The sequence below is a fragment of the Triturus cristatus genome, chromosome 10 (assembly GCF_964204655.1).
Source record: "Triturus cristatus chromosome 10, aTriCri1.1, whole genome shotgun sequence".
Taxonomy (NCBI): Eukaryota; Metazoa; Chordata; class Amphibia; order Caudata; family Salamandridae; genus Triturus; species Triturus cristatus.
Window position 1 is genome coordinate 639,258,136 of NC_140593.1, and position 13,539 is coordinate 639,271,674.

Genomic DNA, 13,539 nt, shown 5'->3' on the forward strand with positions numbered 1-13,539 from the left:
GGAGGAAGTCTCGGAAGCGGAGGGGTACCACCAGTACCCGTCCGGATCCCAGCTCCACCGACTTCTGCTCACTGTACAAGATGTTATTTTCCCAATAGATTCGGTGCGTCCCGGTCTGGTCACCTGCGGCTTGGCCCTCGGCCTGGCGCCGCAGCCCGACCAGGGAAGGACAAGTGGCTTGCTCCCGGCAAAATTCTTCCCGGGTGGGCCCGCCCTCGTGGCGCCAATGGGCCAATTCGGGTAGATCTCCCAACTCGGGGACCGGGGCGGGGTTGGATGGTCCGGGTTCGTCGCTGGCGACGGACCCTTCTGATGGGGGGACGGGAGGACCCTCGGCGGGGACTGTTCTGGTCTCTTCGATCGGGGTGCTTTCGACTTCTCTCCGGGGAGTGAGTTGGGCTGACATAGATCGGGTGGTGGCGCACACCTACTCGGGGAGTCCCATCATTCCTAGGTGGGCCTTGCGCTCGACGTGTTTCCAGGGAGAACTCTCCAGGTCGTTCCCTAAGAGGCAGTCGACCGGCTGGGAGGTTCTTACGGCAACCTTGAGTTTACCTATCACCCCTCCCCACTCAAACGGCACCAGGGCTACCTGACACATACTTTGTCTATTGTCTGCGGAAATTACGGGGCAAAAGACGTTGGGGAGGATCTGCTCCTCGGGGACTAGGTGCCTGAGGACACCGGTGATACTGGCCCCGGTGTCCCGCAGGGCCTCTACTTGGTGGCCATTGATCTTGACGAGCTGCCCGTATTTCTTTGTGTTGGAGGGTAGGAGGCTACCAGGGATCATCTCCCTATCTCCCAGGGATACTAGGGCCATCACTGCGGGTTCCCACTCCTCGGTTTCCTCAACCTCCTCCCCCAGGGCTACGTTGGCTATCTGTCTCGCAGGGGTGGTAGGGGAGACTTGGGGGGCCATGGGGCACTCTGGGTCATTGGCGTAGTGCCCGGGTTTCTGGCAACGGAAACACTTGACGGTCACCCGGTGTCCCCGTCTCCCAGGGGGCCCTGTCACTGGTGGGGGGGGCGCCGGGAAAGGTGGAGGTTGTGTTTTCGGGGGGCTAGGCTGGGACTCTCTCGGCCCTCCCTGGTTCCCTCCCCCTCTCTGGCGGGGTGGTCCCTGACTGGCTCGGGGGTACTCTCCTACCATGCCCCGGGAGACCCGGGTGTTGGTCCAGCGGTCGGCCTCCACAGCCAGCTTCCTGGGATCTGTGAGCTTGCTGTCAAGCAGATGCTGACGTAGTTCTATGAAGCAGTTCGCAGCCAGGTGTTCCCACAACATGAGGTCGGTGAGTTCGGCAAGGGTGGTGACTTTGCTGCCCTTGATCCACCCATCGAAGGCCCGACTGAAAAAGTTTACATACTCCACCCAGGTGGTGCCCGGGATCTTCCTGCAGTCCCGGAATCGCTGACGGTACATTTCTGGGGTGAGGCCGTATCTTGTGAGTAGAGCCTCTTTCATGTGGCTGTAGGAGGTCTGCAGGGAGAGGGGTAGGTCGAGCAGGGTGTCCCTTCCTTCGCTCAGAAACCGCCCCCACAACCCCTCCCCCCAGTCCTTCTGCGGGACCCGATGGGAGGTCATGGCGACCTCGTAGGCCCTGAACCATTGTTGAATGTCATCGTTTTTATAATATTCTTTGACCACGTCCTTGGGGATGTGGACCTTCTGTTCCGCTGGGGAGGCCGTCTCTCGGTTTCCCGGGGGCCTACCTTCCTCGTTTCTGGCCTTGAGCTCGAGTTCCTTCAAGCTGCGTTCGTGCTCCAGTTGGAGCTTCCTTCCTTCGTGCTCCCGTTGGAGCTTCTTTTCTTCCAGTTCGCCTTGTACACGCATTTGCTCTACTGCTAGCTTTTTTTCTGCTAACTTCAATTCGCCTTCGATTTTGAGTTTGGCTAACTCGAGTTCATGATTGCGACTTCTCTCTCTGTCCGCGAGCTCTTCCGGGGATAGGCCCCCGTCTGGTACGATGCCTCGCACCTGATTGCTGCTGCTTTCACTTTGGGGGGGTTCGGCTTCGTCGGGGCGCTCCCCCGTGCCTTCCGGGCGGGAGGCCCCGGTATCCACCCAAGTTTTCAGTGCTTTCTGCAAATCTTCTTTAGTGTTGAGACCGGTGGTAGCGATTTTAAGTTCTTTGCAAAATTGCTTTAGCTCTTTGTGTGTGTATTCTTCTAGATGCTCCACCTGGAACACCCTGTTGGCGTTGGTTTCTGCGGGGCTCATGGCGCTTCCTTCTGCCATTTTTGTCGGTAGTGCGTCCGTCGTTCACGGTACGATCTCTAGGTGATGGGCCCGAATCCCGTCGCTTGCCACCAATGTTAGACAGCGACCTCAGAGGAGCCCGGAAAGGGGGTCCTGTCTACCCTGAGACCCACCCTCGAAGTATCGTAGCCGGGCACTGGCGGGAGACTCCCCAGGGGGAGGAATCTCGTATCTAGGATCGTACTTCTGGCACCACACGACACAGAGTGACCACACCGTGTGTTCTTAGAAATCAATCTTTATCAAGTAGGTTATCACTGCAAAATATGTACAAGGAGGGCACGGGCTCAATGAGTCTCGGAAGGGGTAGGGGGTAGCGGGACAGTCTCTGGCAAAGGTTCAAGGCAGGGACGTATCCGGCGCACAGCTCACAATCCTCGAGCTGGGGGATACGTTGTTGGAGTCGGGGTCCGGCGGGACCGTGAGAGTCTGTCGGAGCCGCGAGTCACTCAGCGGACTCAGGTACAAGTTCGGAGGTCTTACGATCTTCAAGGAGCCGCGAGTCACTCAGCAGGCTCAGGTACAAGTTCGGAGGTCTTACGATCTTCAAGGAGCCGCGAGTCACTCAGCAGGCTCAGGTACAAGTTCGGAGGTCTTACGATCTTCAAGGAGCCGCGAGTCACTCAGCAGGCTCAGGTACAAGTTCGGAGGTCTTACGATCTTCAGGGAGCCGCGAGTCACTCAGCAGGGCTCAGGAGGGTCCAAGTTCCAGGAGCCGCGACCACGTCGGCAGGCTCTCGTTGTTCCAGCGTCGAATCTGCCGGACAGACCCAGAGCACCCCTTGTTATAGGTCGATCCCTCTTTGATGTCCGGAGTCTGTGCAGGCAGGGGTCTTGTCACCTGGGGGTCGCTTGTCGGGATTTCCTGTCATTGTCTTTTGATCCTTTCAGGGCCGGGTCGGGAGGAGTCCCAGACACCCAGCAGGCATGGAGCCAGCCCTCAGGGAGGCCGGAGGGCCGATCGAAACCCATCGTCCCAGGGGAGTTCAGAGGTGCGATAGAAACTGCTCCTCCCTCTCTCATCCCCTGGAAGCGTGATGTCCTCCAGCCGGAGTGGCGCCTCTAGGCCCGGGTCGCGCTGGGGCCGGGCGGCCATCTTGGTGCATGAAGTGGGCACGCGGGCCCGGGGTGGCCGAAAGGAGAGAGGCCATGGACGGGGATGTCCGGGTCGGGTGCGTGTGTCCTGGTGGGGAGGGTCGGCTAGGCCGTGTGCTTGGGGATGCAGGTACCAGGTTTCGGTGGTGCGGTGGCACGCAGGGCCATTCTACGAGGCCGGGTCCAACAGGAAACCTATCAAACCTATACATTTTTTAAAACTAGACAGCCAGGGGTATCCAGGATGGGGTGGCTTGACTGGCTCTCACAAGGTTCTGTTATCCAGAATCCCTTGCAAACCTAAAACTTTGTCTAAAAAAACACATTTTCCTCACATTTCTGTGTGGGAAAGTTCTGGAATCTACGTGGATCCACAAAATTCCACCCACCCGTATTCCCCAAAGTCTTTCACAAAAGTGGTGCCTCACTCGTGTGGGTAGGCCTAGTGCCCGCGAAAGGGAAACGGCCCAAAATGCAACGTGGACACACCACATTTTCACAGTGAAAAATGATCCTTTTATTACAAAGTGGCTAGCTGTAGGTTTTGAAACCTAGCTCTGCCGGCACCTAGGGAAACCTAGCAAGCCTATATATTTTTTAAAACTAGACACCCAGGGGAATCCAGGATGGGGTGACTTGACTGGCTCACTCCAGGTTCTGTTACCCAGAATCCCGTGCAAACCTAAACAATTGTCATAAAAAGCACATTTTCCTCACATTTGTGTGGTGCAAAGTTCTGGAATCTGTGTGGATCGTCAAAATTCCACTCACCACCATTCCCCAAAGTTTTCTGAGAAAAATGGTACCTCACTTGTGCGGGTAGGCCTAGTGCCTGCGACAGGAAATGGCCAAAAACGCAAGGTGGACACACTTCATTTTCACAGTGAAAAATGACCCTTTTTTTGCAAATTGCCTAGCTGCAGTTTTTTAACCCTAGCTCCACCGGCACATAGGGAAACCTGGCAAACCTATACATTTTTTTAAACCAGACACTGAGGGAAATCCAGTATGGGGTGACTTGACTGTCTCTCTCCAGGTTCTGTTACCCAGAATCCCTTGCAAACCTAACAATTATAAAAAAAAACACATTTTCCCCATATTTATGTGGTGCAAAGTTCTGGAATCTAAGTGGATCCACAAATCTTCCGCCCACACGAGTTCCCCAAATTCTTCCTTGAAAAATGGTACCTCATATGATTGGGTAGGCATAGTGCCCGCGACAGGAAACGGCCAAAAACGCAAGGTGGACACACCACATTTTCACAGTAAAAAATGACCTGTTTTTTGCAAAGTGTCTAGCTGTAGTTTTTTAACCCTTGCTTTGCCGGCATCTAGGGAATCCCATCAAACCTATACATTTTTAAAAGCTAGACACCCAGGGGAATCCAGGATGGGGTGACTTGACTGTCTCTCACCAAGTTCTGTTACCCACACTCTGTTGCAAACTTAAAGGATTGTAAAAAAAAACACCTTTTCCTCAAATTTCTGTGGTGCAATGTTCGAGAATCTGCGTGGATCCACAAAATTCCACCCACCCCGCGTTCCCCAAAGTCTTTCGAGAAAAATGGTACCTCACTTGTGTGGGTAGGCCTAGTGCCCCCGACTGGAAACGGCCCAAAATGCAAGGTGGACACACCAAATTTTCACTGTGAAAAATTACCCTTTTTTTGCAATGTGTCTAGCTGTAGTTTTGGAACCCTAGCTCTGCCGGCACCTAGGGAAACCTATCAAACCTATACATTTTTAAAAGCTAGACACACAGGGGAATCCAGGATGGGGTGACTTGACTGGCTCTCTCCAGGTTCTGTTACCCAGAATCCCTTGCAAACCTAAATAATTGGTAAAAAACACATTTTCCTCATATTTTTGTGGTGCAAAGTTCTGGAATGTGTGTGAATCCACAAAATCTGCCCACCCCGCGTTCCCCAAAGACTTCTGAGAAAAATGGTACCTCACTTGAGTGGGTAGGCCTAGTGCCTGCGACAGGAAACTGCCCGAAACGCAAGGTGGACACACCACATTTTCAGAGTGAAAAATGACCCTTTTTTTGCAACTTGCCGAGCTGTAGTCTTTTAACCCTAGCTCTGCTGGCACCTAGGGAAATCTAGCAAACCTATACATTTTTGAAAACTAGATACACAGGGAAATCCAGGATGGGTGACTAGACTGACTCTCACCGTGTTCTGTTACCCAGAATCCCTTTCAGACCTAAAAAAGTGTCCAAAAAAAACACATTCTCCTCACATTTCTTTGGTGCAAAGTTCTGGAATCTACGTGGACCCACAAAATTCAACCCACCCACATTCCCCAAAGTCTTCTGAGAAAAATGGTTCCTCACTTTTGTGGGTAGTCCCAGGGTCCGCAACACGAAATGGCCAAAAACGCAATGTGGAAACACCACATTTTCACAGTGAAAAATGACCCTTTTTTAGCCCAGTGCCTAGCTGTAGTTTTTTAAACCTAGCTCTGCCGGCACCTATGGAAACCTATCAAACCTATACGTTTTTGAAAACTAGACACCCAGGGGAATGCAGTATGGGGTGACCTGACTGGCTTTCACCAGGTTCTGTTACCCAGAATCCCTTGCAAACCTAAATAATTGTCCAAAAAACACATTTTCCTCACATTTCTGTTGTGCAACGTTCTGGAATTTACGTGGATCCACAAAATTCCACCCACCCCGTGTTCCCCAAAGTCCTACAGGAAAAATTTGGTGCCTCACTTGTGTGGGTAAGCCTAGTGCCCGTGACAGGAAACGGCCCGAAACACAAGGTCCACACACCACATTTTAAGAGTGAAGAATGACCTTTTTTGGCAATGTGTCTAGCTGTAGTTTTTTAACCTTAGCTCTGCCGGCACTTAGGGAAACCTATCAAACCTATACATTTTTAAAAACTAGACGACCAGGGGAATCCAGGATGGGGTGGCTTGACTGGCTCTCACCAGGTTCTGTTACCCAGAATCCCCTGCAAACCCAAAATGTTGTCCAAAAAAACAAATTTTCCTCATATTTCTGTGTTGGAAAGTTCTAGAATCTACGTGGATCCACAAAATTCCACCCACCCGTATTACCCAAAGTCTTTCACAAAAGTGGTGCCTCACTCGTGTGGGTAGGCCTAGTGCCCGAGAAAGGAAATGGCCCAAAATGCAACGTGGACACAACACATTTTCATAGTGGAAAATGATCCTTTTTTTACAAAGTGGCTAGCTGTAGGTTCTGAAACCTAGCTCTGCCGGCACCTAGGGAAACCTAGCAAGCCTATATATTTTTTAAAACTAGATACCTAGGGGAATCCAGGAGGGGGTGACTTGACTGGCTCACTCCAGGTTCTGTTACCCAGAATCCCGTGCAGACCTAAACAATTGTCATTAAAAGCACATTTTCCTCACATTTGTGTGGTGCAAAGTTCTGGAATCTGTGTGGATCGTCAAAATTCCACTCACCACCATTCCCCAAAGTTTTCTGAGAAAAATGGTACCTCACTTGTGCGGGTAGGCCTAGTGCCTGTGACAGGAAATGGCCAAAAACGCAAGGTGGACACACTTCATTTTCACAGTGAAAAATGACCCTTTTTTTGCAAATTGCCTAGCTGCAGTTTTTTAACCCTAGCTCCACCGGCACATAGGGAAACCTGGCAAACCTATACATTTTTTTAAACCAGACACTGAGGGAAATCCAGTATGGGGTGACTTGACTGTCTCTCTCCAGGTTCTGTTACCCAGAATCCCTTGCAAACCTAACAATTGTAAATAAAAACACATTTTCCCCATATTTATGTGGTGCAAAGTTCTGGAATCTAAGTGGATCCACAAATCTTCCGCCCACACGAGTTCCCCAAATTCTTCCTTGAAAAATGGTACCTCATATGATTGGGTAGGCCTAGTGCCCGCGACAGGAAACGGACAAAAACGCAAGGTGGACACACCACATTTTCACAGTAAAAAATGACCTGTTTTTTGCAAAGTGTCTAGCTGTAGTTTTTTAACCCTAGCTTTGCCGTTATCTAGGGAATCCCATCAAACCTATACATTTTTAAAAGCTAGACACCCAGGGGAATCCAGGATGGGGTGACTTGACTGTCTCTCACCAAGTTCTGTTACCCACACTCTGTTGCAAACTTAAAGGATTGTAAAAAAAAACACCTTTTCCTCAAATTTCTGTGGTGCAATGTTCGAGAATCTGCGTGGATCCACAAAATTCCAACCACCCCGCGTTCCCCAAAGTCTTCCGAGAAAAATGGTACCTCACTTGTGTGGGTAGGCCTAGTGCCCACGACTGGAAACGGCCCAAAATGCAAGGTGGACACACCACATTTTCACTGTGAAAAATTACCCTTTTTTTGCAATGTGTCTAGCTGTAGTTTTGGAACCCTAGCTCTGCCGGCACCTAGGGAAACCTATCAAAACTATACATTTTTAAAAGCTAGACACCCAGGGGAATCCAGGATGGGGTGACTTGACTGGCTCTCTCCAGGTTCTGTTACTCAGAATCCCTTGCAAACCTAAATAATTGGTAAAAAACACATTTTCCTCATATTTTTGTGGTGCAAAGTTCTGGAATGTGTGTGAATCCACAAAATCTGCCCACCCCGCGTTCCCCAAAGACTTCTGAGAAAAATGGTACCTCACTTGAGTGGGTAGGCCTAGTGCCTGTGACAGGAAACGGCCCGAAACGCAAGGTGGACACACCACATTTTCAGAGTGAAAAAAGACCCTTTTTTTGCAACTTCCGAGCTGTAGTCTTTTAACCCTAGCTCTGCTGGCACCTAGGGAAATCTAGCAAACCTATACATTTTTGAAAACTAGACACACAGGGAAATCCAGGATGGGTGAATAGACTGGCTCTCACCAGGTTCTGTTACCCAGAATCCCTTTCAAACCTAAAAAAGTGTCCAAAAAAAACACATTCTCCTCACATTTCTTTGGTGCAAAGTTCTGGAATCTACGTGGACCCACAAAATTCAACCCACCCACATTCCCCAAAGTCTTCTGAGAAAAATGGTTCCTCACTTGTGTGGGTAGTCCCAGGGTCCGCAACACGAAATGGCCAAAAACGCAATGTAGAAACACCACATTTTCACAGTGAAAAATGACCCTTTTTTAGCCCAGTGCCTAGCTGTAGTTTTTGAACCCTAGCTCTGCCGGCACCTATGGAAACCTATCAAACCTATACGTTTTTGAAAACTAGACACCCAGGGGAATGCAGTATGGGGTGACCTGACTGGCTTTCACCAGGTTCTGTTACCCAGAATCCCTTGCAAACCTAAATAATTGTCCAAAAAACACATTTTCCTCACATTTCTGTTGTGCAACGTTCTGGAATTTACGTGGATCCACAAAATTCCACCCACCCCGTGTTCCCCAAAGTCCTACGTGAAAAATTTGGTGCCTCACTTGTGTGGGTAAGCCTAGTGCCCGTGACAGGAAACGGCCCGAAACGCAAGGTCCACACACCACATTTTAAGAGTGAAGAATGACCTTTTTTTGGCAATGTGTCTAGCTGTAGTTTTTGAACCTTAGCTCTGCCGGCACTTAGGGAAACCTATCAAACCTATACATTTTTTAAAACTAGACGACCAGAGGAATCCAGGATGGGGTGGCTTGACTGGCTCTCACCAGGTTCTGTTACCCAGAATCCCTTGCAAACCCAAAATGTTGTCCAAAAAAACACATTTTCCTCATATTTCTGTGTTGGAAAGTTCTAGAATCTACGTGGATCCACAAAATTCCACCCACCCGTATTACCCAAAGTCTTTCACAAAAGTGGTGCCTCACTCGTGTGGGTAGGCCTAGTGCCCGAGAAAGGAAATGGCCCAAAATGCAACGTGGACACAACACATTTTCACAGTGAAAAATGATCCTTTTTTTACAAAGTGCCTAGCTGTAGTTTTTTAACCCTAGCTCTGCCGGCACCTACGGAAACCTAGCAAGCCTATATTTTTTTTTTAACTAGACACCCAGGGGAATCCAGGATGGGGTGACTTGACTGGCTCACTCCAGGTTCTTGCAAACCCAAAGAATTGTCATAGAAAGCACTTTTTCCTCACATTTCTGTGGTTCTACGTTCTGGAATTTGCGTGGATCTACAAAATTCCACCCACCCTGCGTTCCCCAAAGTCTTCCAAGAAAAATGGTACCTCACTTGTGTGGGTAGGCCTTGTGCCCGCGACAGGAAACGGCCCAAAACGCAACGTGGACACACCACATTTTCAGAGTGAAAAATGACCCTTTTTAGGGAGCGCGCCCTGCGTTGCAGTGCAGAGCAGAGCACTGCTCGCTTAGGTGAGAGCCCTTTTGTAGGTGGTTTAGAAACGGAGCCTGAAATTGCATACGCTCGTGCTTGTGCTTTTCCTTTTGGCATCCGCGATTGGCCATTGAGTGCGTGTTTTTCTCAGAGACGGCACGCAATAGGCCAAAGACGGACGCATTGCTCTGCCCATGGCCTATTGGTGTCTATTACGCACACCAAAGGCCATGTGGTTTCAATTATCGTGCCCAGATACGGGCGCGATAATTGAAAACACATGATCGCTGTGGCGCGCGTGCACCACTCGCGGACGTGTGTTTTTTTACAATAGCAATCGCTTTCGCGATCGCTTTCAGTGCCGCTTATTTTCCTCGAAGTGAAGAATGGGTGACACCGGGTGCCAGATTTTCACACTCCATCTTCTTTCTGGAAATACAGGTCACCCTGTGGCTAATCCGTTCCCCTATGCCTAATCTGTCTCCCCGTGTTTCTAAAGATGAATGGAGCTGAGAACACGGAAAGGCTATTGTGAAATATAATTGCAGTCCCATGCCTGTCTGGTCCTGCGCGAGGGCAGTTTAACATGCTCCGAGCCGTCTCACCCGAGTCAAGCGCTCTCAGAAATGCAAACACAAAAACCTAGCCTTAGAACACCCTTCCAGAAGTACGAACAGTGAGGTACATCCCTCATTTATGTGTTCTTTTGCTCCTATGTGAGAACAGAGGCATGTAGGCGTGAGAACTAAAATAGGATTGGCAAAATAAGTGAACAATGCACTTCGATTAGTGATGTCTTTTATGACTTTGATTACGTGAACACAAAATAAAGTAAACACAAATTGAATGAAGTATTTGTAGCGTCGTGCTCTAGTCTTCACGTCTACGTGATGACGTGGAGCGCGGCGGCCATTTTGGGTGCCGAGTTATTAGGCGCCGAGCCCGCTAACGAGGCGGACGTTCCCCGGCGCCCTCTCTCCGTTGGTAAATTAAAGTTATAATAAATCTATACTTACCTGTACCCAAGTGTGTCCGAGCTGTGCTTCCTACCCCAGAACACCCACACTACAAATGGCGACGAGGGACTGGGATTCATAAGGAAAAGACCGAGGAGAGCACGAACAGAAGACACTGGTGACCAGGTGCACGGGAAGCATTGCGATCGTCCCTACACCGGTACCTCTAGAGGGAGGGAGCGGCAGAGGGGACGCCAGTACCTTGCAACACAAGCCCGGAGGTACAAATATTGCGCCAGCATAGAGCAGCCCCAAGCAACGCCAGCAGGCGGCCCAGACCACGCAGCCAGGAGGAGCGGCACCACGGCCACAACCAGCCAAGGCAGCGCATTACAAGGCAGGTAGTGCGGGCGCTGCGGTCACCCTAGGGCCAGTGAAGCAGGGTGCAGTGTCACCCGGTACATAAGTGCGTGGGCACAAGCAGGAAGCTGCCCCCAAGGCGCCAGACGAAAAAGGAAGTGAGAGGCCCTGGTGGAGCAGGCAGAGCGAGGCAGTGGAGGCGGAGCGGCGGTGCACCAGAGCCCCCGACGCCGGCAGAGACAAAGCGCGCCAGGCAGTCCAAGGGGAGAAGAAGAGTCACCAAGGGGAAGCGCGGAAATGTGCGCCCAACCATCTTCACTTACAACACCGATTCCTTTCCTACCAAAGCCGGGAGAACCGTCAATGAAATGGGAGGACTGGAGAGAATACTTTATGAACTATTTGGAGGCTCTGGAGGACAAATCTGGAGAAGCGTTCCCCAGCAAAAGGAGGAAGAGGATCTTGCTGCACAACCTGGGACGGGAAGGGATCATAGTATTTCAGAATATAGTACCCACGCCGAGGCAGGTGGCAGATGACGAAGTGTTCCAGCACGCGATAGACGACTTAAAGAAGCACTACAGTCCCGCGGTAGGCACGTCCATAGACAGATATAACTTCCAACAGCGGAAGCAAGCAGAAGGGGAGTCCATAGATGAATACGTAGCAGCGTTACGGAAATTGGCAGTCACGTGTAAGTTCGGCACGTTACATGATGAATTCATCAAGGACCAAATAGTCATGCACACCACCAACTCGACGATACAAGACAAATTATGGGTCAACGGAGAGGCGACACTTAAAGAGGTGATAGCCATGGTGAAAAAGGCAGAGCTATCGAAGAGATGTGCAGAAGCGGCGAAAAAAGAGGCAGCCCCGAGGCCCATGGTAAATAAAGTCACGGAAGCAGAACCACCGGAGAGAGGCAAGGGGGCAACAGGGGACACAAGAACGCAGACCAAATGGACGCCCAGACCAGCTCCGGCGAGGAAACCGAACCCAGAGGGCAAGAACATGTGTTACAGGTGCGGCAGCCTATCCCACCCAGCGTACGACAAGCGATGTCCAGCCTTCAAAGCCAAATGTATGTTTTGTGGGATAACAGGGCATTATGAGAAGGTATGACGCCGCAAGCAAAAGAGAATAGCCGTCAAATACGTCGCACAAGAAGAGGAGGAAGGAGGAGAAAATGAAGAAGACGACAACAGTGTTCTGTGCATAGATTAGCACGTGCTGGGCATCAATTGCAGCCGCTCAAAGAAACCACAATGTGACCTAGTAATTGGAGGCGTTCCAATACAGATGGTAGTGGATTCAGGATCCCCATACATCATAATACAACGCAATGTGTGGGATGAACACTTCAAGAACCTCCTAGGTGACCACCTGGAGCCTCCAGACATTCGCCCAGTCACCTTCACAGGAGACCCTATCCCCATGGTGGGATACCGCCGTCTGAAATTTGAATTCAAGGAACGACAGGCCAGGTGCAAATTATATGTGGCAGAAAAGGGCCTGTCGGTTCTAGGCTGGATAGACCAAGGAGATCTTGGCATACAGTTGAACCCGGGTGGTATCACGCAAGTCTTAATGACCAGCGATGCACAGCGGCCAGAGGCAGGGAAACTTAAGGTAGAATTTCCCAACCTGTTTGGAGGCAAAGTTGGCAAACTAACAAAATTCACACACAGGATAGAACTCAAAATGGATGCAAAACCTGTGTGCCACAAAGTGAGGAACATCCCACTGGCCATCAGAGAACAGGTGCAACAAGAACTTCAAAGACTGGAAGAAAACGGCATCATAGAACCGATAACGAGTGCAGAGTGGTTGGCTCCATTGGTGGTCGCCATGAAACCAAATGGAAAAATTCGCCTATGTGTGGACCTGAGGGAGTTGAACAAAAACATCATAGTGGAACGGTTTCCCCTGCCCAGAATAGACGAGATGCTAGCAAGAACAAAAGGAGTGAAGTGGTTCTCGACCATCGATCTCACGTCGGCTTACCACCAGATCGCACTACACCGCACCTGCAGGAAGCTGACATCCTTCATAACTCCCTTTGGGTGCTATCAGTTTTGCAGGATGCCATTTGGACTGCCCTCGGCGGCAGCCGTATTTCAGAAGCTAATGCATAAATTGTTTCACGAAGTAGAAGGTGTACAGTACTTTCAAGATGACATCCTGGTGATGGGCATGGACAAAGCAGACCATGATGCCAAGTTGTCCAAAGTTCTACAAGTCCTGGAACCCAATGGACTCACAGCAGAATGGGACAAGTGTCGGTTTGGTATGACGTCGGTCGCGTACTTAGGGCATGTGATCAGCGACCAAGGCGTCACACCCAAACAGTCCAACGTCAAGGCGATATGTGAAGCTCCACCGCCAAAGTCCAAGGAGGAAGTTAGGTCGTTCCTAGGCATGGCCGAGTTCTATTGCAAATTCGTACAGCACTTCGCTACGAAGACACACCATTTGCGACAACTTCTAAGAGACAAGACCAAATTTGAGTGGACTAAGGAAACGCAAGAGGAGTTCCAGAGGATAAAGACAGACATCAGCATGGCCATACCTTTGGGAGGATACGATCCGCAAGCCAGATCGGTGTTGACGACAGATGCCAG